Genomic DNA, 24,371 nt, shown 5'->3' on the forward strand with positions numbered 1-24,371 from the left:
ACTGCGTACCGGTTTGCAGAAATAATTAACAAAAAATAGGTGTTGGACTCCGCCATCCGCCAAGGGTGCGTCTCATATCCACTCCTGTTTGTGATTTTCATGGACAGGATATCAAGGCGCAGCCGAGGTACGGAGAGTATCCGGTACGGGGGCATGGAGGTGGGTGGCGTCGCTGCTTTTTGCAGACGACGTTGTCCTCTTTGCCTCGTCAGTCTGTGATCTCCAGCGGGCACTTGGACGATTTGATGCCGAGTGTGCAGCGGCTGGGATGAGGATCAGCACCTACAAATCTGAGGTCATAGTTCACTCACGGGAGAGGGTGGATTGTGCTCTCCAGGTGAGGGGGGAACAGCTGCCCTTAGTGGAGGAGATTAAGTATCTTGGGGTCTCTTTCACGAGTGATGGTAAGTGGGAGCGGGAGATCGGCCGGCGGTTCGGTGCGGCGTCCGCAGTGTTGTGTGCACCGTGCTGTTCCGTGGTGGTGAAGCGGGAGCTGAGTTCTCGGACAAAGCTCGCGGTTTACAGGTCGATTGACGTTCACACCCTCACCTATGGTCATGAGCTTTGGGTAACGACCGACAGGATGAGATCGCGGGTACAAGGGGCCGAAATGAGGTTTCTCCGCAGGCTTGCCGGGTTCACTCTCCGTGATCGGGTGAGGAGCTCTTTAATTCGGGAGAGCCTCCGAGTCGAGCCGCTGCTCCTCCGGATCGAGAGGAGCCAGTTGAGGTGGTTCGGGCACCTGGTAAGGACACCCCCGGTAGACTCCCCCTGGAACGCTACTGGGCACGTGCCACTGGGCGAAGACCCCGAGGCCGGCCCAGGTCACGCTGGCGGGACTATGTCGCTCGGCTGACCTGGGAACGCCTGGGAATTCTCCAGGAAGAGCTAGAGTCTGTCGCCAGGGACAGGGAAGTCTTTGACCGCCACTACTCAACATGCTGCCACTGCGAACCCTCACCAGGACAAGCGGATTGAGAAACAAACGAACGAACGAGCGACATCCGTAAGAACTTTAATATGGAACGAACGATGATAGAATTGCGGAACGTCGACTGCTATGGTACGTACGTATGTATGTTGAACTTCTTTCGCACCATACATAGCCGGCCGTGCTAATCGGAGGTGTGGGGGGAAGGACAACGGTTATGCCAGAAAAACGCCACCAAACAGGAATCTGGAAAAATCATTGGCAATGCTCGTGAAAGAAAATAGGCAAGGATGAACTAGAAAAAAGATGGATTGACAAAGTGGAGGAGGAGGAGGGATCACTCGAATGAAAAGGAATTGAATGAAACGTCAGGATGACGATCGCCAACAGCATAGCACTTGCTGCGGGAAGTTTGTGGACCCAGTGTCTTCTGTTAAATGGGGTTGGATGGGATTGGAGAGATTATTGTCCATAGGGGAATGGTGATAGCGTGGCCCTTTATTGTATCCGCATCTCAAATTAGCACGGTTGGCTACGTACGGTGTGAAATAAATTCAACGTACGCGTGTGTTGTGGTTACTGCTCAGCAGGCACCAAAACAAACCGATTTTCCACCGCATTTGGTGCAGTGCAGCTGCCACGGGTGGTGAGGCATGAAGCAGAGGGCGCTGTTTGTCCGAATGGGTAATGTGGGAGCTGACTGGTGTGCTTGAGATTTATTCAACCCTCCCCCGCCCCGTGATTCTGTGAATTGTCGCGATTCAGCATTCGAAATTTAATTCAAATTTGTTTTTTTTTATGTTCGTTTAATGTCGTGCTGAATGTTCGACTGAGGTTCATCGGCCATTTCGCTTCTGTAGACTGAGCACGCAAATCCATTTTGCAGTTGGTCCTTTGCAGCAGCATTAGCATAACATTTGCATTCATTCTAAATATTTGATTCTCAAAGCCACCAATTTGAGTGCAATAGCTGTTTATTTACCAATTTGATTATTGAGCTTTTGTTATTTCAGAATTCGAATTACATATATATTTAAAATATAAACACACACCATGATACTCACAATGTAGGGATGTTTTGCGAAGCAGACATGACCATTATATCATGTCGTACAATCTTACATCGTACGATATATCGTCACCTCGATTGGTCTCCCTTTAAAGCTATCCTCAACACATTCCGCTTTCTTATTAATGGTCGAAAACAATAAGGGACTGAATGAAAAGATGATGTGTGTTAAACGGTGGAATACTGCGTGGTTAATAACTGAACACAGTATGTGACGTGTGATGAATAGGCTTACTCTTAAGGCTTATGAGAAAATCAAGTGGTATGATGATGTGGTATGGATAGGATCATGGGGGTTTCATGGACCATACTTTACCACGCCGGTCAGTGTGAGTGTGTGAATGCTGGGAGCAGAGAACCAGTTATAACAGTTACAGAACGGCAATGTATTTCGCAGCACATACTCTATATTCAAAATCAACACGGCACCAAGATAGCGCGCTGTTCCTATCCTCATGCGATCCGCCAACCTCCCCCCCCCCATCCCTATGCATGCGGTAAGCCCGCGAGCATGTCAGGGTCCACCACCCTCACGGTGGTAGTCTGTTTTTAATGGATTCTCCCCTTTGTCATCTCCGAATCTTTTTGAAAATGTTTTTCGTGAAAATTGTGGCCCCGGTTGCGAAGCGGGCGCTTCCATTAAAAATGAGCGCAACTGCTTCATTGCTTATTTATCGCGGGGGTTTATTTATTTATTTACCACCACACTCACCGCGCTCCCCCCCCCGTTGTCTCAGGATGGCGCATGAGAAGGATCGTGCTTTGGCTTAGCACAGCGTTGCGATTCGTCCTCGTCGCCGTCCTTTTAACGTCTCGGCGTGCCGGATTTTTCACGGCAATGTGAAACGGCCGTTCGCTCCGTTCTGTTCACCGCCGTGATCCATCCGCTGCCCGGATGAGGACCTCCCCAAGGCGCCACCAACGAGTCCATCTCGATCCGGCACGCACGAGGTGACTTCACTGCCCTGTCGCCGTGACGGACCTCCTCTCCGGTGCGTTTCTCTCCTTCGGCTGCCACTTCGTCGATGGTCACGACCATCGGCCATCGTCCCTGCGAGCGACGTAGCCTCCCCGAACTAGCTCTCCTTCAGAGTCGACGTACGGTCTCTTCTCCTGTAACGCGGTGGTAGTTGCGCTTCTGAAGAACACCGCGTTATGGAGAAATCGTGTTATCATAAATAATATATGAAATGGGCTGAACAAACACTGAGGCGCGTGGGTAGCATCTGGAAGCATCCAGCAATATCCCGCCTTGTGTGATGCTACACCGAGGCAGCCGCACAACTGCTTATTCCGACTCGCGCGACGTAGTTCTGTTTGCTCAATCGTGTTTTATAAAATTCCCATCCGCGTGAGAAAAACATTTGTTCCCGAATACATTCATCGCTTTATATCCCAATTCGCTTTTAAAAGCACGCGTTATCGGAGCTACAGACTGTGTAATATGTTGGACTTGCAATAGTGATCCGTGCGTTCTTCTTCATGTCTCGGTGTCATTTCAAGAATGAACTTTTCCACGCTCCGCACACTTTTTTTGTAATTTCTACATTTTCTGATTCATGCGCCACAGCAGTTAATATACACCGATTCAAGATTTTTCTGCACCTTTCACATTGATATGTTGTGTATCAGAGTCTGTTACAAGGAGACTTGCTTTCACCAAAGTGATTCACAGCGACATTAGAAGATACATTCCTAAAGTTGGATCTGGTGAGATGCAGGCAAAAGTATCAGCGGACAGAATATTAGCCATGTCAACTATGCCGGTGACTGTCATTATGACAGCCGTCATTTTTTAAATCACTACATTCTGGAAAGTGATGCCTGTTTCCCAAGTTCCACGGGCCACTTCCCGCACGGCCTGCCGACCATGGGTTGGGAAACCGTTGGTCGAGATAAGTGATCGGCAAACCCAATTAACAAGAGCAGGCAATTTGTTTTCGAATTCCGTAGAATTTTTTTTTTTCACAAGACCCTCAATGCGTGTGAATACGAGACGGCGATCCTCAATAAACAACGTCACAAAACAGTCCTTAAAGATCGGCATAATGCTCCGGAGCAGCAGGTTACTGAATCCTGCCCATGGTAAACTGAACTCTCATGGTAAACTGAACTCTCATGGTGAACTGAACTCTCATGGTAAACTGAACTCTCATGGTAAACTGAACTCTCATGGTGAACTGAACTCTCATGGTAAACTGAACTCTCATGGTAAACTGGACTCCCATGGTAAACTGGACTTCAATGGTGAACTGAACTCTCATGGTAAACTGGACTCCCATGGTAAACTGGACTCCCATGGTAAACTGGACTTCAATGGTAAACTGGACTCCCATGGTAAACTGGACTCCCATGGTAAACTGAACTCTCATGGTAAACTGGACTTCAATGGTGAACTGGACTTCCACGGTAAACTGGACTCCCATGGTAATCTGGACTCCCATGGTAAACTGGATTCCCATGGTAAACTGGACTTCTACGGTAAACTGGACTCCCATGGTCACGAGTCGGTAATCAATATAACAAGAAGAGCCATTTTTTTCTAATTCGGCTGTCACAAAAAACATCAAACCTCGATATTTCAAAAGCCGCACGTGGCTCCGTAGCCGCAGGCCCACCGACCCCTGGTCTAGATGTAGGGCCATCCTCTTACACACAAGTCTGGATGACCCCAAAAACTTCCTCTACCTAAATCCTTACAAAATCTCGGCGCTTTTCTTTTGATCCTCTCGCTCACCCCTTCCTGTACCCTCCATTTCTTACCCCCCCCCCGCCGCTTAGCCCCTTCCCAAACTCTTCCGTCCTCACTCTCGGTGTCACCTTTGATTCCGCTCTTTCCTTCACCTCTCACGTTGCCAATACCACTCGCGCATGCCGTTGGCGTCTGTACAACATCAGGAAAATCTGCATCCCTCATCACTACCACCGCTGCCAAAACTCCTCGTACACTCCCCTCGTCTCCACTCGTCGGTCTCCCTGCTTACGCCTCTATCCCTCTCCAGCACATCCACAACGCAGCCGCACGCACTGTGCTTTAACCTTCCACACACATCCCACTGCTCCTCCTCTCATTCAACAATTTCGCCGGCTTCCCGAGTATTCGAAGCGTTGCACGGTCTTGCCCCCCACCCCTACCTCTCATCTCTCATTTCTTGATATGTCCCTTCACGCTCCCTCCGATCTCAATATTCCCATTTGTCTCACTGTTCCTTCGCTTCCTTACGCCCAGTCTCGCTTTCGTTTTTCTCTCTCCTTGCCCCGTTGCACCGTGGCTCAAACTCCCACTCCACGTTAGACTCTCCCCCTGATTTCCTCCTTTCGCTTCGCCCTCAAGGTCCTTTCTCTTCTCTGCTGCCGATTCCTTCCCCCGCTTCTAAGCCACGCCCAGTCCCCCGGTCCTCTTCATCCTACGACCCTAATTCCTGACCCGGCTCCCAGGCCTCACCATTCTCTATGTGCCCCTAACCACATCTCTCCCCCAGCCCTCCGCTGTGCTCCTCAATCAGCTCAACTATCCGGCCACCGGATCTCTGCCCCTATCACCCTTCACCTACCCTCATCCATGCCCGGCCATAGCAGCTATCTATCTTACCGCTTCACGCATGCGCCCCATCATACCCCGCCGCCTCTCATCCACGTGGCACCCATCCTAATATCATTCACCATCACACTTCATCTTAGTCCTCTTTCGCTACCGCTGCAACAACATCAGCTCCATTCCCAGGCCCTGTCCCTTCATCCCTTCCGTCACCTCCCTCACCGACAGCCGCTCCACCCCACCCGTCGCTTCCCTTCTGCGCCTTTGACTACCGCCGTCGGCTTGCGTTGTAAAGTGCCCTGGAAAAGGCGCTGCTATACGAACCCTAAATCGAATAGAATACACCCTGTTGTGCAAATACACACGTTTCAAAATACAGTCATATGGCCGCTTTTCCGGGTTGCGGATGAACCGTGTTCATTCGCATCTCTTGCGCACGCACTGGGCCAATCAGCTGCTGCTCCTCACTCGTCGAGGGTCAGTGACTCGGTGCCCACGTGACTGGCAGCACGTCGGCAAGTAAAACCGTTTCCTCTAAGAAACGATAAAAACATAAATCGAATTGCACATTCGACATCTTCAGTCCCATTACACAAAGGTAAAAAAATATATATGTGTGTGTGTGTGCCCTAATTTACATGTTTTTAAGTATTTGTGTTTTTGATTGATCTGGGCCATCCCTAGCTCCCCATCCCATTAAACCTTGACAAAGGAGAGTCTACTGTACCACATGTGCACACGGGCTTTGTTGTAAATATATCTCAATGTTTCCCCTACACTCACTCAGGATTATGAAACGCTCGTCCAAATTTTTTTTTAAGTAGACGCACACCTATTCTCAATGTGCACGCATCACAGCCCCCCCACCCCAACAGCTAGGCGATTAAACATGAAGGGGATCATTTGTGGTCAGGACAGGCGGCGGTATTAACTCGAGTGCAGTGCGGAGTTTCTCACCGAAGAAGACGACGACTTGGGGCGATGGCACCGTTTCGTTTTGGTCACTTCCGAGCTTTGTTCCTTTTCCGGATGGGACACGGGGGGGTGGGGGGATTTTGGGGGTGAAGTGGACGAGGGGGGAGGGACGTCAAACTCCCCCTCGTGTGTGGTTGCTTCCCCGGCCTGTCCCGTCTGGCCCAAGAGAGCCCAACGCTTACAACATTGCCAGCAGATTCCTTGATTCCTAGCAAACGGGGGTGAAGCTACAGAACGTCCCGCTTTGGCCGGGGGATGGGGGACGGTCAGTCTCAGTTTGAGGAAGGCTGTCCCGGTGTCTCGAAGCATGTTCGCAAATTGGGATCCTGTCCCGATTGAAACATTTCTGTTCTTCCTACTTAATTGGCGATCTCGGCAAAGGACGGGGCCACCCGAGTAGTGGGTGGGGTTGCCAGAGGAGCAGATGCGGCTTGTCAGCAAGCAAGTGGACCCAACGTCGGAAAGAGTTCTGATATTCTAGATTTGAAGCTTTCGTGACTGCAATGATTCATATTCTCAGGTTTTTTCTCGGTAAAGTCACGTAGGTAAAACATTAAAAGTAATGAAAGTAAAATAAAACAAAACAAAAATAAAAATAAAAATAAAAATAAAAATAAATATAATTATAAAAATAAAAATAAAAATATTTATTTTTATTTTTGTTTTGTTTTATTTTACTTTCATTACTTTTAATGTTTTACCTACGTGACTTTACCGAGAAAAAACCTGAGAATATGAGTTCTGATATCTCTCGCTCTGTGTGTGTAACGGAGCTCGTGGCTGAGTGGCCGTGGCCATCGGAAGTGGTCAGAGCTGATTGACCGGCTGCCAGCTCACCATGTGCGCAGCCGCTATGGCGAGATGTTGACTACCTTGCGTGGTATACAGGAGGTCGTGGTGTTCGATCCCGACTCTGACGCCTGCTGCATGTTTGGAGGTTGCATGGTCATGTGGTCACGTGGATTTTTCTCCGGGTCCTCCGGTTTTTCTCTCTGCATTTAGAAATATTTGTTTAAGAGTATTTGGCTGTTATACATTTCCACATTGTAAGCCACTTCGTTGAGCTATTATTTGTTGCCAGGTCGCTTCTGAAAAGGGCTAGACAGCTCAGTGGGCCTTAACTGGTAACATACAAAAACATGTTTAATAAAATATATATATTTTTTAAAATAGTCTCCCAGAAATGTGGTAGCTTTAAAGTGTGGAAGCCCTCAGTAATTATTGCTGGACTTCAAACTCAGGAATTATAAAAAAAAATCCCATAATTTGTCCTGTTTGTGCGATCGGTGTCATGTTATGAGACGGAGCATTGATTTGGATCTCTTTCAGAGCAATTCAACTCTTCATGTTGGACAACGGCCCAGAGAAGCAGATACCACGGGGTTCCCTCTGAGATCCCAAAAAGTGACCTTTGGTCTACACTGTGGGGGACAGCTCTCCCCACGTAGTCTGCTTCAAAGAGTAGTGCTCATCACACGAATCAAGCTAACACTGTATTGTTATTTCTCAGAACTGAAATTGAGGCAAATGGAGCCGAACTAAGTGCAGAATCAAATTCTTGTGCGGTCATTGGTGACCGGACTGAGACCATCAACCCGCTACACTTGTGTAAATATTTAATATATTCATACATTTTTAAAAATCAATTTGCAATACTGGAGGGAGTGGTGGCACAGTGGATAGTGCACAGCAGAATGAACTCGGCAACCTACGTTCCATTTGTCTCGTCAGTTAAAAACTGTAAAGATGTTCCTCCTTATTTCCCACTGTTTTGTAAAGAGTCTTGAGATTCCATTGCGTTCAGCCACATTTTGTTTTATCACAAATTATATTGTATTGTAATAAACAATTCGGAATGCCGGGAATGCTTGTGCATTCCAATCGATTCTGGTTTCATTGTTAAAAGGTTAGACACATTTGTGGAATGCCATCTTAGGACCCAGAAGGGAATTTTTTGCAATTCCTTGCCTAATCTGCATTTCCATCATCACCATCAGCAATGATCAATCCGCTGCTGGACAAATGCGCCACAGTGGCGATATATTAACTACCTCGCCTGATATACAGGAGGTTGTGGTGTTCGATCCCGACCCTGACACCTGCTGTATATTTGGAGGTTGCATGTTATCCCCGTGGTCGCATCGATTTTTCTCCAGGTCCTTCTGTTTTCCCCTCCACATTTAGAAACATGCGTTTAGAGTATTTGGGTGTTGTACATTTCCGCATGGTAAGTCACTTCGTTGAGATATCATTTGAGGCCAGGTCGTTTCTGACAAAGAGATATATACATTTCGATTTAAAGCTTTCGTGACTGCAGGGATTCATCTTCTTGGTTCTTTCGGTAAAGTCACGTAGAAGGGAAGTAATAAAATAATAAAAATAAAACATAATAAAATAATTCTCACGACGTTTCGGCCACAACGCAAGCAGCGGACGGCTGCTTGCGTTGTGGCCGAAACGCAGCGGACGGCTGCTTGCGTTGTGGCCGAAACGTCGTGAGAATTATTTTATTATGTTTTATTTTTATTATTTTATAACTTCCCTTCTACGTGACTTTACCGAAAGAACCAAGAAGAAGAGATATATAGCTCAGTGGGCCTTACCTAGTAAAATAAAAAAAATAGTTTTGGTTTAGTTTTAAGGGCTCCTCAAGTCGTCACCGATCTTTCACAGTTCCGTGATGCAACAATCCAAGTGGCACCTGCACACGAACTCATTTCATCGCTCCTATCTGCTTTATGCAGCCTCAAAAATTGTAACGTATTGGTGAAGCAACGGCCATTTGCACAGTGGCATGAGTATGATTTGCTTTACAATATCATCGCCGTGGCTTTGCTCTCACCGCCGTTCGAGTGAGCACGCAAATCGTTCAGTGAAAGCCAAAGGGGGCCCACTTGAGATGGCCTAACTATCAAATGCTACCCTGCTGGGAAGGACTGTGGCATCGTTCTCACCAGGGCCTGTAATCTTGCTCCATCCATGTGCTCAACCGCCACACTGCGATCGTCCAGAGTGGGGGCACCACTGCCAGCACGTGTCGATGCATTTATTGCCGAGGCTAAGTTTCTCTCCCCCCCCCATTCTCAATGTGTGTGTGTGTGCAGCTGCCCACCAACACTGCATGATGCCATGCCGTGCATTCTTGAGTCGTGACATTCGAAGATTGTCTAGCCTGCGCTATTACTCTGTTACGATGGTTTTTTCCCCTCGTTATTCATAAATGTGATAGTTTTATTTCGATGTAAAGCTTTCGTGACTGCAGGGATTCGTCTTCTTGGTTCTTTCGGTAAAGTCACGTAGAATGGAAATAATAAAATAAAGAAAATAAAAATATATACTTTTATGTTATTATATTTTATTTTTATTATTTTATTGTTTCCCTTCTACGTGACTCTACCGAAAGAACCAAGAAGAAAAATGTGATTGTTGTTGGCATTAGCACAGCTAATGGGCTCCACAGTGTGGAAGTGGGGGGTCCCACATATATGGTTGCTCGAGGCAAATCGCTCAGTGTTGGGCATTGGTACAGCTATGCTGTGTTGAAGAGTCCTAATGAGGACGAAACCGTCCACACTTGTCCATCTCTGCATCACTGCTGCTGCTGACAGTCGGTCACACTTGCTCCGATTTTTTTTTTATGCTGACCTAATTCAAGAGGACCACAAGGGACTTCTTCGGGAACATGCTGATGTTGTTTTGCACACGAGATGTTGTATCCTCCTTGCGCATGTGTGTGTGTTGTTTGGAACAAAAATTCCAAGGTGCATAAACTTAGTGGCGCATACCGTTTGCATTTGTTTATAATTATTAATTGGGCAGATTATTCGGATTGCAGATTAACCGTGCTTGCAAAATAATAGTTAGAAGCTCCTAATTTGGTCATGGGTCCACATGACGGCAAATATGTCAATAAAAGTAAGTAATCAAGATCACTGATTCACCAGCATTGAGGCAAGCGGGCCTGCCTGCTGATGAGACACTGTTTGTCGAAACCAATCATGCTTACATTATTCACTCCCAGAAGGCTCTGCGGCCCAATGGGTTGAGTAATTAATACTGATGATTATTATCGATGTGGAGAGAAAGATATATGAAGGAGACATCAGAATCTTTATTTAGATTGGAGGAATCTGATGAGCTAGTAAGCTATTTTTAACAGATGTCCAGTATATATTGTCTGCTTATCTCCTTACTCAGAGGGGTTGTTTGAGCATATTTTTTATTGCGATTCACAATTGTTTTTTAGGTAAGGTCACCAACTGATGTCAATTATTTGTCGTAATACCCTCCACCATAGCCGTGAATTGAATCCAGGATCTCGGGTTCAGAGCGTAGTGTGGGAACCACTGCACCACTGCTCTACCCTCCCAGTAATAACAAAAAAAATCCAAAGGTTTCATAACATAGAGTGTTCAATATTCGATCGACCCTTACAGAACCCATTAAATACCAGGCTTGTGGAGCCACAGTACAAACAAATATTTTTTTGGTGACATTTAACTGACATTTTCTCCATCGATATCTGCCAGATTTCATCCACTGCTGTGGGTGCTGGACATGCACCAGGCAGAGAACGCTCAAGCGTGTTTAATCCGGAGCCATGATCACCGAGTGTGCTGCCCGACATTGCCAGAGCCGTTGTTTGCCACTTGGAAGCGAAACCAAATGTGTGAATTGTCAGATCTGAAACGTAGCTACATTGTCAGAGCTGTAATGCAGCTAAATTAAGTGAAAAACTAGATTTAATATGATTAACTACGTTTAATATAATACATTGAGTGATAAACTGTGAAACTACTGTACATCTGTGAAAAGGAGATTTATAGTTCATCGGATTCCTCCAGTATAAAGAAATATTCTGATTCTGAAATGTAATATGATGTCCGTGCAAAAATTTGTGAACATCGGATTGAGTTTCCCAGTCACCATGAAGGCTCCCGAACCGCTCACAGGGTGAAGATAATTATAATATGTGCACCAACCATAAGCTACGAAGGTGAAATATTAGGCTAAATGTTTTAAGAAATTAACCAACCTCAAAGTGACCCATTTCAACATTGTTTGGGTAAATTGTGTTAATGTACATTAAATGTTTTGCTAGTAGGGCATGACACGGTTGACTCTGTGAAGGTCATTCAGACTGGATTTGCTCGTTCAGTTTTGTACAGGAGCCTGGGTCACTAACCGACGTGGCTGTTATATATAGGTGTATTTTAGCTTTGAACCATTTTAATTATACGTGCACATTATATGTAGAAACCAGAAAAAAGCCAAACATTTTTTAAAGTGATATATACGACAATATAACTTGATGTCATTTTTTTGTTAATTATGTTGAACAAGCCAGGGTATATATATATATTTTTGCCGGTAATTTTTGATGTCTTGCAATGATAGTATTTGAAAGTAGATCATGTTTAAACGGGAAAGTGGGTCATGCATAATTGTCATGCAGGTTTGCACAAGCGTGCAAGAGTGCACGTCTGAACGAGCAGCCCGGTAGTCAAATATCCTTTTAACAACTCATGTACAAATGTGATTTTTAAACAATGTATTCTGGTGAGATTATGCTTAAGTAAAATAAGGCCGTCCAGGGGTTATGAGAACAAGCATTGTCTATTATTCCAAGCACAGCACTTGTGAGGTTTTTTTTTACCGATGCAGATTGAATTTTTTTTTTCCACCATCAAATTTGAATTAACAAAAATATACACACAATTATTATTCAGCGAGAAACAGGATGGAGTGGTGTCGCAGTGGTGTTTAGCGTGCTGCGCCAATACCCCCCAAAACAAATCTGAGTTCGATTCCCGACCAAGGCTAACATTAGTCGTGAGTGATGGTATAACACGCCTTGCCAGCCCTTCTCTTCACCAACCAGCACTGACCTACACGGCGAAGCGTCGTAAATTAAACCACCATGGCACGGGGAGACCTTGGTTCATCAGAGCATGGAGAATGACTGAAATTTTCATTTATTTATACATCACTGAGGTTTGTGTTGGGTTAGATCACGTAAATACAAATGCACATTTAAACCCGCCACCACCCGACAGGTTTGTCGCGTAAACAAACCGTGCCAATTGGTTTTTCGTTCAGCACACCCAGAACCGGCCCTAGACCTTTGGGGGCCCTAAGCTAAATTTGGTTGGAGACCCCTTTGATGTATGATTTTTTTCACCCACTAGCTAGCAGTGACTCTAGGGGGCCCTCTGCTGGCCACGGGGCCCTTTGCAATTGCAAGGGTCGCTTAGTGGCTGGGCCGGCTCTGAGCACACCGGTGCGTTGCAGAGTAAACCCACAAAAACATTTACAATTAAATTCGTTGTTTGATTTTGTTTTTCTTTCCAAGTGACTCCCCAGCGTAACGACCCGTGTGTGAATGCGCGCCGCCGCGCACCGTTTTGCCCTGCGGCAGAGATAACGGAATCCACACCTCGAGGAGGTGAATTTGATTGTCGCTCCGAGGAGAGAGGCTCGTCGCGGAACCTCATTAACGCGGATTACTCAGAGGGACGATGACCCGTGGCTCCCGGCTGCCCCCACCCCCAAGGCCGATACTACGCACGCTCATCTCTCACAATTAAATAGGAGGCACCAGCCGGACCCCTGACGCATCACACCCCCCCCCCCACCCCCGCCCCAATTGCCTAGGGGAACAACACTGAGTTGGAGGGGCCAAGGTCACCTTGGTGGTGTGAATATGGCACAGGCTGTGTATATTCTGCATGCACGAATGCGTGTTGTTTCATTGTGCTTGTTCCAATTGAGGTCCCCCCCCTCCCAAAGATAATGTATTCTAGGTCGCAACCTTCTGCGAATTGCCAGGTACACGCAATATACAGGTCTTCCCTCGCTTTGTGCGGGTTCGGTTTACGCGATTTCGCGTCTATTCTGCTCCCCTATTTCGACCCAAATTTCAGTCTATGCGGTTTTAATTCACTCGTATGCGGCTATGCGGTCGGACGCGGGACAACATTGTGTGTGCTGTATGGGCTATTCGGCAGGGAGGTGGACTTCTCCACAAATCTGACTGTCGCCTGATGAAACTAATTGTAATTACTGGCGAAACGTCGTACTCAGAATGCAGATGTTGTGGCTTGGCTCTCCAACACACCGGTGTGCTGTACTAGTGACGAATTGGCACGTTCTGTTTACGTGACAAACCTTACTAGTTGGCTGTGTCGGGTGGTGGCGGGTTTAACGACACATTTATATGTTTACGTTATCTAACCCAAAAACACCTCTATTAAGGTGTTGCTTTGTGTGCTCTTTTTTGGAACGCATCTACCGCATAAAGCGAAGGAAACCTGTATTACAGTAAATAAAAGTAACAAGATCTCCTCATGACCTCGCTGGTCCATGGAGGTTGGAGGAGGGGAGAGGGGGTTGGGGCAGAACTGGTTGAGATAACACTCGCCACTGATCTTAGCTTTGGTCAGGAATCAAACGCAGGTCGCTGGATTCACAGCTCAGTGCAATAACCACTGCGCGCCAGTGGTCCCCTTAACCACATACAGTTTATGATTTGTGTCATTGCAATTCAAATTACGTGAAAAATTACTGTACGACTGGAAAGCGAATTAAATAGATATGTTTAAAATGGAAAATAATTCGGTCGATTACGTTACAGGTTTGTTAAATTATTTTGCGACACCTTAGTACCCACAACTATACAATTATTTTAAGAGGGATCGAACGTGTACTTTCAACGATGATGCACACAAGGGGAGCAAATTTTTTTGGGGCAACAGAGGGCAGTGCGGTAAAATCCATTGCACAGTAGTTCTACTCTCACTCGTCCAGCAGTGGATTGACAAAGGGCCGCCCGGTAAAACGATGGGCCAACGTTAGCTTAATGTCAATCAACGTTGGCCCAGCGTCGACTAACAGATGGCCCATCATTGCGTGCTGAACTGCAGGCTTGCGTGCACACTGCCGAATTGAAAATAAGCCCAGCTTTGTTTTCAGCGACACGACAAACGAAGTTGTATGGCACGGAGCAAGTTGCTTTCTCTGCTCTTCTCTGCATGAGCCCGAAGGCACAATTTTTTTCAACGGTTTTACTTACTTAACTTGACTTCTATGTTTGTCGTGGTCAAATATTGTAATCAAAATTTACTCTATTTCCTGTTGTCCAATAAATTCAACATTTTGCACACGTACTCGGATCCGGTGACAATGCATGCCTGTATCAGAATCGGCATCAGAAAATCAATTAAATAGCTACTTTAAAGCAATTAACATTTTTCAAAGAAAGCCTTCCCTTGGTGTGGACCAATCAGTTTCAAGGACAATGCTTATATTATCATCGTGTGTTCTTTGTTTGCATTTGACTGCAGGTATTGTGGTTAATGCAGACATGAATCCTCGTATAAAAAGGTTTCAGTTTTGCTGCCAGAAAAAAGGGGGAAAACCCTATTATTACAATTAACATTTTGTATGGACGCCTTATTATTTATATATATATTTGTGTAGGTGAAAAACGCCACGGTCCCTAAACTCTGAAATCGCCACGTGTCTCAAATCGCCACGTGTCTCAGGCGCGCCTGCTCCGTGTCAACGAGTTACTGGCACCCTCACTCCACACAAACAGAAGTTGTACATTGAAGATTCATTTATAAAGTAATCAATTAATTCAAGTAAGCGTCCATGTGGGAGCAGGCGCCGCATCATTGACGTACTTCTCGACCGCGAGTGAAACGAAGTTGTGAAAAAAAAACGTTTAAAAAAAAGCTTTTATTTATTGAGTTTATTCCCAGCGAGGCTCCACTCGAGTGACGGTGCGTAATGATTGTGCGAGCACTGGTATCAATTAGGTTCAGTCGCCCCTTACCGCCACTCACCGCCACTCAACGCGGTAATTATTATTATTAGAGAGATGCGTGCAACTACAAACACCTGGATGCCCAACGTGGCACCTGTGCAGCTGCGTGTAATCAGTGCCCTTGCATGAAGTGATCACACGGAATTGCGTCCAATCTCGTCCGCGGATATCGGAAGCTCGGCGTAGTTTTTGAGCTTATACTGGTAGGAACCTCCTGGTTACACCAGCCCACAAGGGATTATTGTGTCCGTCCGTCCGTCGTGAATCCAGAAATGGGAGGGGTGGGGAGGGGTGGGGCTGGGTGGGGCTGGGTGGGGAGGGGCTGGTCACCCCGTGGTGCCCTTATAAAACTCAACGTTTAACCAACTCACGCCGGCTTGTGCCCGCCCTCACAGTGGGGCATATTTGTGGGATACACCACGCCGCCGTTGACCCTGGCCATTGACCGAGCAACCCAACGTTCCTACCAGCTCCCTCCGCAGGAATGTGCTTTTGATTTGTTCCACCGATCGTCCCGTTTAGACAGCTGCCCGGCTATGTGACAATGAAGATCCGTGGTGGTGGTGGTGCGTGAGCACAGTAGAAACCAAAAGCGAAAGAAGAAAAAAAATCGGCATTGCAGAAAACGGGTGCAAGGGGTCCTTCAGGGTACAGGGGTCCTTAAGTAATTGAAATGCTACTTACGCGATCTAACCCCAAACAAACCTTTATTATGAATAATATTGGTCGCGAAAGCTTACGTGTTAAACTGTCCTTAAGGAATATTTCACAACTCATAAACGAGGCATTTACTGGTCATACGCATAACACACGCGAATCGAAAAAGTACAAAACACGTGGGAGCAAGAGGCGCCTAAAAAAGTGCAGGCGCAAGTAAGATCTGTGGTTTGACCTAATAGAGCAGGGGTGGGGAACGTCCGACCTGCGGGCCATATAAGGCCCGCGAAATCATTTGGTGTGGCCCTGCCAAGGCAACCGCAGGCGGAACTCGAATTTCAATAAATCTAGGAGCAAACCTGGAAACGCAGTTGCGAGTAGCAACATCATCAATAGCATATTCTTGGTTCTTTCGGTAAAGTCACGTAGAAGGGAAACAATAAAATAATAAAAATAAAGCATAATAAAATAAAAGTATATATTTTTATTTTCTTTATTTTATTATTTCCCTTCTACGTGACTTTAGCAAAAGAACCAAGAAGACGAATCCCTGCAGTCACGAAAGCTTTAAATCGAAATAAAACAATCACATTTATGAATAACGAGGGGAAAAAACATCGTAACAGAGTAATAGCGCAGGCTAGAAAAGAAAAATTCTTACGACGTTTCGACTGCAACACAAGCAAATCATCATCAGGTGTTGCAGTCGAAACGTCGTGAGAATTTTATTGTTTTATATTTTTATTATTTTATTATTTCCCTTCTACGTTACTTTACCGAAATAACCAAGAATTTGAATCCCTGCAGTCACGAAAGCTTTAAATCAAAATCATCAATACCAGCTAACGTCACACGCCTCACCAAAGAGAATCAGTTCCAGCCATCACATTAGGGGTGAGTTAATTAAATGTTTGACCAAATATAACAGGCAAATTTTTAAGTTGATAATTTTGTATGGCCCGCGAATGATGTTATAAATATCCAAATGACCCTGGGCAGATAAAAGGTTCCCCACCCCTGTAATAGAGGACTAAAGAGTGACGGGAGTGAAGGGGGAGGGAAGCAAGCGGTGGGCCAGAAACGTGGAGCAGTAACACGGAAATCATTTTTATTTTGACCAAAGTTTTTGGAAATTGATTTTTTCCCCCGTATGAATAAGGAGGCACTTCAGGGGCTACGGGTAGGGAGTCAGATAAACTAAGTGGTCCTTTCGGTAATGAGAGGATTTGTTTAAGGGGCCATTTAGGATGAAGACGGTCCAGTGATGGTCTCTTCCGGTGGGGGGAGGGGGCAGAGTTGAGTTAATGTACAGGTTGGTCCAGATGTCTGATAATCCACAATTACTTGACCCCTAACATTGTTTCTCCTTTTGCATATTCATTTCTGTTGTAAATAAACCTTACTTTTAAAAATATTATAGAGCATGAAATGGCTGGTCACAAGACATCTGGACCACGTTGTTACAGGCTGCAATGAATGATGAGTTCTATCGGGAGCGTTTAGAGCGTCTAAAGCAGAGTGCTAAAATGGCCATAAGAGTTTGTGTTGGTTATAGATTACGCGATTGAACCCAAACCCCTCTCCCTTCTATTATGGATAATATTGGTCGCGAAAGCCTCCGTGCTAAACCGCGAACATGGCATAAAACTTTTAAGGTGGATTCAGATGCTCCGGTGGTAGATGGTGTCACAATCATGAAATGTGTGCAGGGATGGTGGCTTGAACTCCTCCTGGGTTCAGACGTTGTGGAGACTCGGAGTGCTCTCGGATGAGCACGCACCGTGCTCACGTTACAGGCCACGTGGTGGGCAAATGGAGCCATAGTTGTACCGTACTGCTAGGCTCCCTCTACTTTCACCAACCCACGTTGGTCGAGTGCGGTGAGGTATGGTCCAAACAGCTCCCAAGGCCCTCGTTCAGCAGTAGAAGTATAATATAAAAAAAAACTTTTAAAAACACGCTTGTATGAAATGTACCCTACTAGCAATGGAAGAACTCCACGACTCCAGGAAGTGGCCCCGAGGCTTTCCATAACTTAAGGGACCGTGGACAATTAGAGCCAAGCCGAAACATAACATATACAAAATTTTTTAAAATGTGTTTTATGATATAATATAGTATTGTCATCAGTATATGACATAAGTATACCAAGTTTGCAGTCGATACCATATTGGGAAGTGGGTTAAACTTGAGTTACAAGATTTGAGAATACGACAACAACAGAGTGAGTTAAATAAAAGCGTGTAATAAAAAGGAGGTGGGTGTACAGAATTCACGTGATTTATGGAAGGCTTTAGCTGGTTTAGAAATATAGAAATCATCATGATCAGCCACGGTCAATCCACTGTTGGATGTAATAAAAAAGGGTAACAGTATCTTTGAGGCTGTGGTCATCGAACAAAGACGGTCACTCGCATCGCGCGCTTAGAGACGCGCTTCTGCGGCCGTCTGGAACGCTCTTGCCTTCCGATATTGGGAAGCCACTGGAGCTACGCACTTTTAAATCATCTTCTCGATTGAAAACTCACTTCTTTGAAAGTGCTTTCTGTGGTGTTCAGTTTGCTGTCTACGTACGGCGCGAAAGAAGTTCAACATACGAACATAACAAGCGGCACCGCCATGTCCATTGACATCGATAGTCCTGCACGGCCACTGATCATCACTTTGCATTGGCCACGCGGGCAAGTGGTCAGAATCTTAATGTAGACCGGACGAATCCGATGATCTATTAAGCTCTTTGTCGCGCAGTGAGGACAGCGCGTGTGCACGTGCTAGCCCGTCTTTATTATAACAGTAAAAAAAAGTGTTCCTGGGGAGGGTTTTTTTGGTGTTCCATTGTAATTAGTTATGTAATTAGTGTAATTATTTAATTAGATAATAGACCACGGCTGGGACGAGCGGTGACTCATTGCAATTTACAAGCTGCTGGAAAGTGGTGGGGCCTGGGGGAGGGGCGGGGGGGATTACCACGTGACGTTCCCCCCTCACCCGCCCCCGTGACTCACAGGGGGGTGACGTCATCCCGCACTACTTCTCAGCTGCGGCGGAGCACAAGGCGGACTTCTCCTCCCCCTCCCTCTAATGTTGGCGGGCGGCCACGTGTGAAGCGGTCAACTCGATCGCTGCGCACGCGCGCTGTGTATCACTCCGCCGGTATCGGCAACCGGAACTCTTTTCAATAGGTTTTTTTCCACCCCCTTCGCCGTCCTGCGTCGCTCTCGGCGTGAGGTTCTGAGGCGATCTGAACACCGCGGTTAAAACCATTAAATATCTCAACTCGTGAACAAGAAGCAAATCGTGACCGGGGGGAGTGGCGTGACCACTTGGTGAGGTGAGATTGACGCGGTTGTTGAATGTTTTGTGGTAAAGAAAATAAAAATGTAATGGTTTACCATTTGGCGTGAGGCGGTAACGTTGAAGCGGACGCGGCTGGCGGCTTCGTGTGTTTCGTTTGTTGGTGATGTCTTGAATCTAAATTGTTTTAAACTGTGTAAAGAGTAACATCGACACGGTTGAGTTGGGAATGCTGATGATTGTAGGTTTTTGTTGTTGTTTAGAATCCCACAGAATTGAGTCAAAACCCGCCTTGAATAACGCGGTGATGGTCTCGCTATTGAAGGCCCCATGGTGGTTATTCGTTGTTAACTTTACATTATTATTTACATTAATATACATACACACGCGTACATTGTAATATAACATCTACTGTAATCTTGTGTGTTGTTATTCGTGCGATTTGCTTGACGGTGGCGACTGGTTTTGGTTTGTCTACAGGAAGGAAGGCGATTGTTATCGCGTTGCATGGCTTTAATGTTGTAACCCTTAAGCATCATTGTGTTGTGTGGCTGTACTTTTTAAGTGTTCCTCGTGTATATAACGCCACGTTAACTTTGATCTCCATGAGCGCGTACCTACTAATACACACTTTCGCACGAGGGATGTACACTAACTTAGCTGTGTACAATGTGTACATTTTGTTATTAGCTGGACCTCTTAAGACCACGTTATGCCTGGGATCTCCATTACCCCAATGATGCTTTTTGTCTTCAAGTGGCTTTTAAAGGTTTTAATATTGACCCGTGTTTAATGTACCACGTATGTATAAACAGTTCTGATATTGCGTCGCTTTATAAGAGGATCTATCTAAGTGGTTTAAAAAAAAAATTGGTTGTATTTAAAGCACATCTCTTGTAATACAGTACTCTTGACCAGTGTGGTGAAGTATGGACAAATATCTTCTTGGTTCTTTCGGTAATCTAACGTAGAAGGGAAATAATAAAATAATGAAAAGAAAACATAATAAAATACAATTCTCACAAGAGAATTGTATTTCATTATTGTGAGAATTGTATTTTATGTTTATATTTTTATTATTTCCCTTCTACGTGACTTTACCGAAGAACCAAGAAGATGAATCCCTGCAGTCGCGAAAGCTTTAAATCTAAATTATGATAAAATAACCCTTTAGGACTCGTGCGAGGAGAGGTATAGTAGTAGACCTCTGCGTATATTTCACCACCCAAAAATAAACCACATTTGGCTCCATCAAGCCTTCTGAACTGGTGATTTCGAACAACGCTTCATAGGTTTTGACTTTTTGTTTAACATCGTAGCCAGAAAAATGTGAAAATACTACACCTACGGTGCATGTACTGTAAATACTATACAATGTAGTGACTACAGTTCCACACTTAGGGGTTTTATGTGGAAAGAAAGGAAGAAAATGATGTGGTTTGTCCGCTTTTGGCTACATTGTGTGTTTTGCGTTAGGAACAAGAGGCCAAAATCTTCCACTCGTACACACACGATATGAGTGTGGGCTTTTCCACACTATAGGTCATGAGTCTAATCGCACGTTCTTTGTAGATACAGTGTACAATTAACCAGTTTAAGAACATTTACATCTGCAGATGGCAGAAACCCATCCTGTATCCTCGTCTGGATTTTAGGTTGATGTTTAAGTTAACAAGTTGATGTAAATGTAGCACAGCACTGTGGCACATGCAGTTATTGTAGTAATGGGATCGGTTAGTTTCGGCTTCTTTTGAAACCCATTACAATGAATGCGCTAACTTAATATACACGCGTCTATTGTTAAAACAATTAGTCCAATGCTTGGGAGATTGAAGAGATAGTGTCATTGTACTAATACACTTGAAAAATACTGTAAAGTGTTTTTTATTGAATGGAAAACGGGTGTGTAGGACATCTTGCTTACGGGAGGCTTGGTAAAGGCCCTTTCATGTGATTTAGAGTTGTGTAGGCTTGCATATACAGGATATGCCATCGAGTTTACTGTAATTATATTCAGTTACTTGAATATACTGTATAGTCATTCATGGTTGCTGAGCATAGACCCAAAACGCCAAGCTTCTGGCGATAAAACGGCACTAAACGTTGTAAATAGAGACGTGTTATCACGTTTCTTGAAATGGCCAAGGTTGTACAGAACCTTGGGGGGTGAAAAGAAACGGTTAGGTAGGGAATTCTAAAGTCGAGCAGTGCTGGGGGGAGAGAACCCGCGAATTGTTTGGAGCAGCAGTAGTAAGTGTTGTGGTTGAACGCAGTACGAGATGAAACGGTCCGTCTAGTAGCGTGAGTTTCAACACGAGTGAAGATTGAAGGTAGAATAACCATGGTGCGTATGCTGTATTCGTGATAAGAGAGTAGTAATAAGGAGGCGAATTGACTGCCATTGTGTGTAACCTGCAGTAAATCGTGAGTGCTGAATCACCAATCGACAAAATTGATTTTTACGTTGAATGCTATTAAATACTGTACAGTAAGGTGGTAGAAAGTGGGTGCTTTACTCCCGATAGGACTGCATTATCGCGACTTTTTCCGATTGTGCTTTACAGTAGTGATAATTGTTTGGAGTTAGGCTTTGGTACAGAAAATAAAACCAAGCTTTGATGCTTCATTGTTCATTGGTATTCCAATTCTTTGACAGGTCAGATGATATGGTTGCTTACCACGGAGGATTTTTTTTGGAGGTCAAGTCCATAAGCAGAGTGTATATTTGTGATAATACAAACGGTCAAGCCACATTACAGTATACCAGTTGAGTCTAATGATGCTAGGTAATTGGAGTTCCCACTACAGTATATTGATTGAATCTAAAGCGTTAAATAGAAAGTAGTTCATGTTTTGTGGTATCCCCAATGTCCGTTGGAATGTAGGGGATTGGACAGAAATAGAAACATACCCCCACATCATGTGGAGGTGCTGAATTCCAGTTCTCATTGGTAAATGTGGTTGCGTGCACAATCCTATGACTAATCGTGGCTTCTTTGCCGGCTGCTATGACCAAATTGTGTGGGAGGTAAGTAGACCGTGCATGAAACTAAAGCAACAACAGTTTAGGAATTGCGTAAGTAATGTGTCGCAACCCTTCCACCATCTAACACCGCTAACTTAGTAAAAATTGGTAATGGATTTGTCAGGTCAACAAAACTCCAAATGCAGTATCGTGTTGATTTTTTTTATTGAGCTCTATTTGGGAAAGGGACCAGTACTGTATGAGATAATGATGTGAAGTATTTATTGGTTTCGTATAAAGGAAAAATCTGTGGCGTAAACTTTTGATCAGAACGTCAAGAGAAATGTGGAGCTCTGGTTTGTCGTGTTGGCTGGGGGGGGGGGGCATCTCTTCCCATACTGCATCGGTGTTTGCAAAGAGGGAAACTTTTATTCTACCCAGCTTTTTACAAATATTTACCAAGCACGCATGCCTTTGGGATAGGCTAAATTGAAAAAAAAAGTAGAATGGCTACGCTTGGATATCAACTGTAAAATGATCATGTGCTCTACATTTAGGATTTATTAGAGGAATTGGTATACAGTACCATCATGCATATATTTGATTTATTTTTAAATATTGTAGCCGTCCTTTATTGGGGGCCTTTGGTATACAGTTGTACCTCCATTTCACGTCTCCCTGGCGGCAAGTCTGCTTTTAATGCTTTAGCTGAAAACAACTGAAAATTTGTAGTCCGAGGCTCTCCATTTGTGAAGTAACAGAGCCCAAGTACTTAAAAAAATAAACTTAATGTTGGCATCCCTCCTGGCAGCAGTGTTGGGTATGCTTAAGGGTAAATTGTTGATTCGCCTAAGTGTTAGTGTCACAGGTTGAGAGCGTTGTTCAATAATTGATTATGTCATTGCCTGCAACTCTTCCAAAATGATGATTTAAATAACTAATCATTGCACAGTATTACAAACTACTTGCTTTTATGTGTAGGCATAGACACTTTAATTACATCTAATATTAATGGAAATACATGTGTAGTTAAAATAATCCCGGTGTAGGAAATTACAAAGTGGACAAAAAGGTCTTGGGATATTTTGTGCACCGCAGTCATTGGAGGGTGAACCCACTGATGATGAATATGGGTGTCTCTTCAACTTTTCTGGCGCTCTAGAAGCATTTGACACCGTCTGGTTAGAATTTGCACCTGTCATTGAGCTAAGTGCCCCCACACGCACACATGCCAGTAACGTTGCATGGATTGCTTTAGCTAAGAGGTTTTTTTTACTTTTGTTCACTATGAAAGAATGTAAATAGTTTTAATCTCCTATAATACACAGTTGTCATGGTAATTGTAGTGTAGGGTTTTTGAGCAATGGGTAATGGAAGGTATTTGTGAGTCACGGCATTAAGCAATGAAAAATATTCTGGAAGTAAAATGGAGGGTGCCCACCCACTTGCCTCCTACGATTTTTTTTGGAGATCTAGAAATGCATGTGGTTAGAACACCCATTTGAATGACTAATAAAACCGTCAATTCGTGTGTATAAGAGAGGTCAGCCAGTATCTTTCAGAGGTGGGACCGTGAGGAATGGCAGATTTATGGAAGGCCTTCATCGAGCAGTGGATTGATCCTGGCTATTGATGAGATTTGTTGCTGTTTCTATTATGTATAAATTTGCAGATGTGTTTGGAATTTACTGGCAATGCTGAGTTAAGTGTTGGCCATATGTTAGATGTTGAGCTCCTTGTCAGTTTGCATTGTTGGTTAGTGCTTGTTACATTCTTGAATTTGATTTAAAAAAAATCTCTTGTATGATTGGGACATCTGAAAGGTGTGCTTGGTTCTGTACCAGGCACGTACACATGACATTGAGGTGAGATGATATGGAAGAGCCTGTAGGTAGGGGTATACGGTATGCTTGTAATTTTAGAACCACTTGTACCAACGCCATCACTGGATGTTAAATTAAATGTGTCGTTGCTATAAAGCAGAACATGGCACAATCCACAAATGTCTGGTTCTGCCTCTTGTTGCATTACTTAGATGCACTTGGAATGATGTATGTTTTATATTTAACGTGTATTTGTACGGGAAAAATGTTGTTCTATAAAAACGGCAGTGTA

General features: G+C 44.7%; 1 protein-coding gene across 4 annotated transcripts in view; it reads left to right on the forward strand.

Moving 5' to 3' along the window:
- The first annotated feature begins 2,741 nt into the window (after nucleotides 1–2,741).
- Nucleotides 2,742–24,371, forward strand: part of LOC144938181 (catenin beta-1-like) — a 40,360-nt gene continuing 18,730 nt past the window's right edge. The window contains exon 1 of one of the 4 annotated variants that reach the window (XM_078865972.1): nucleotides 2,742–2,992. The gene's annotated coding sequence lies outside the window, so the exon portion shown is untranslated. Of the gene's footprint in view, nucleotides 2,993–19,170; nucleotides 19,329–24,371 lie in introns of those variants that run through there. The other 3 variants (XM_078865973.1, XM_078865970.1, XM_078865971.1) reach the window with 3 other exon arrangements.

The sequence above is a fragment of the Lampetra fluviatilis genome, chromosome 21 (genome assembly GCF_964198595.1).
Source record: "Lampetra fluviatilis chromosome 21, kcLamFluv1.1, whole genome shotgun sequence".
NCBI lineage: Eukaryota > Metazoa > Chordata > Hyperoartia > Petromyzontiformes > Petromyzontidae > Lampetra > Lampetra fluviatilis.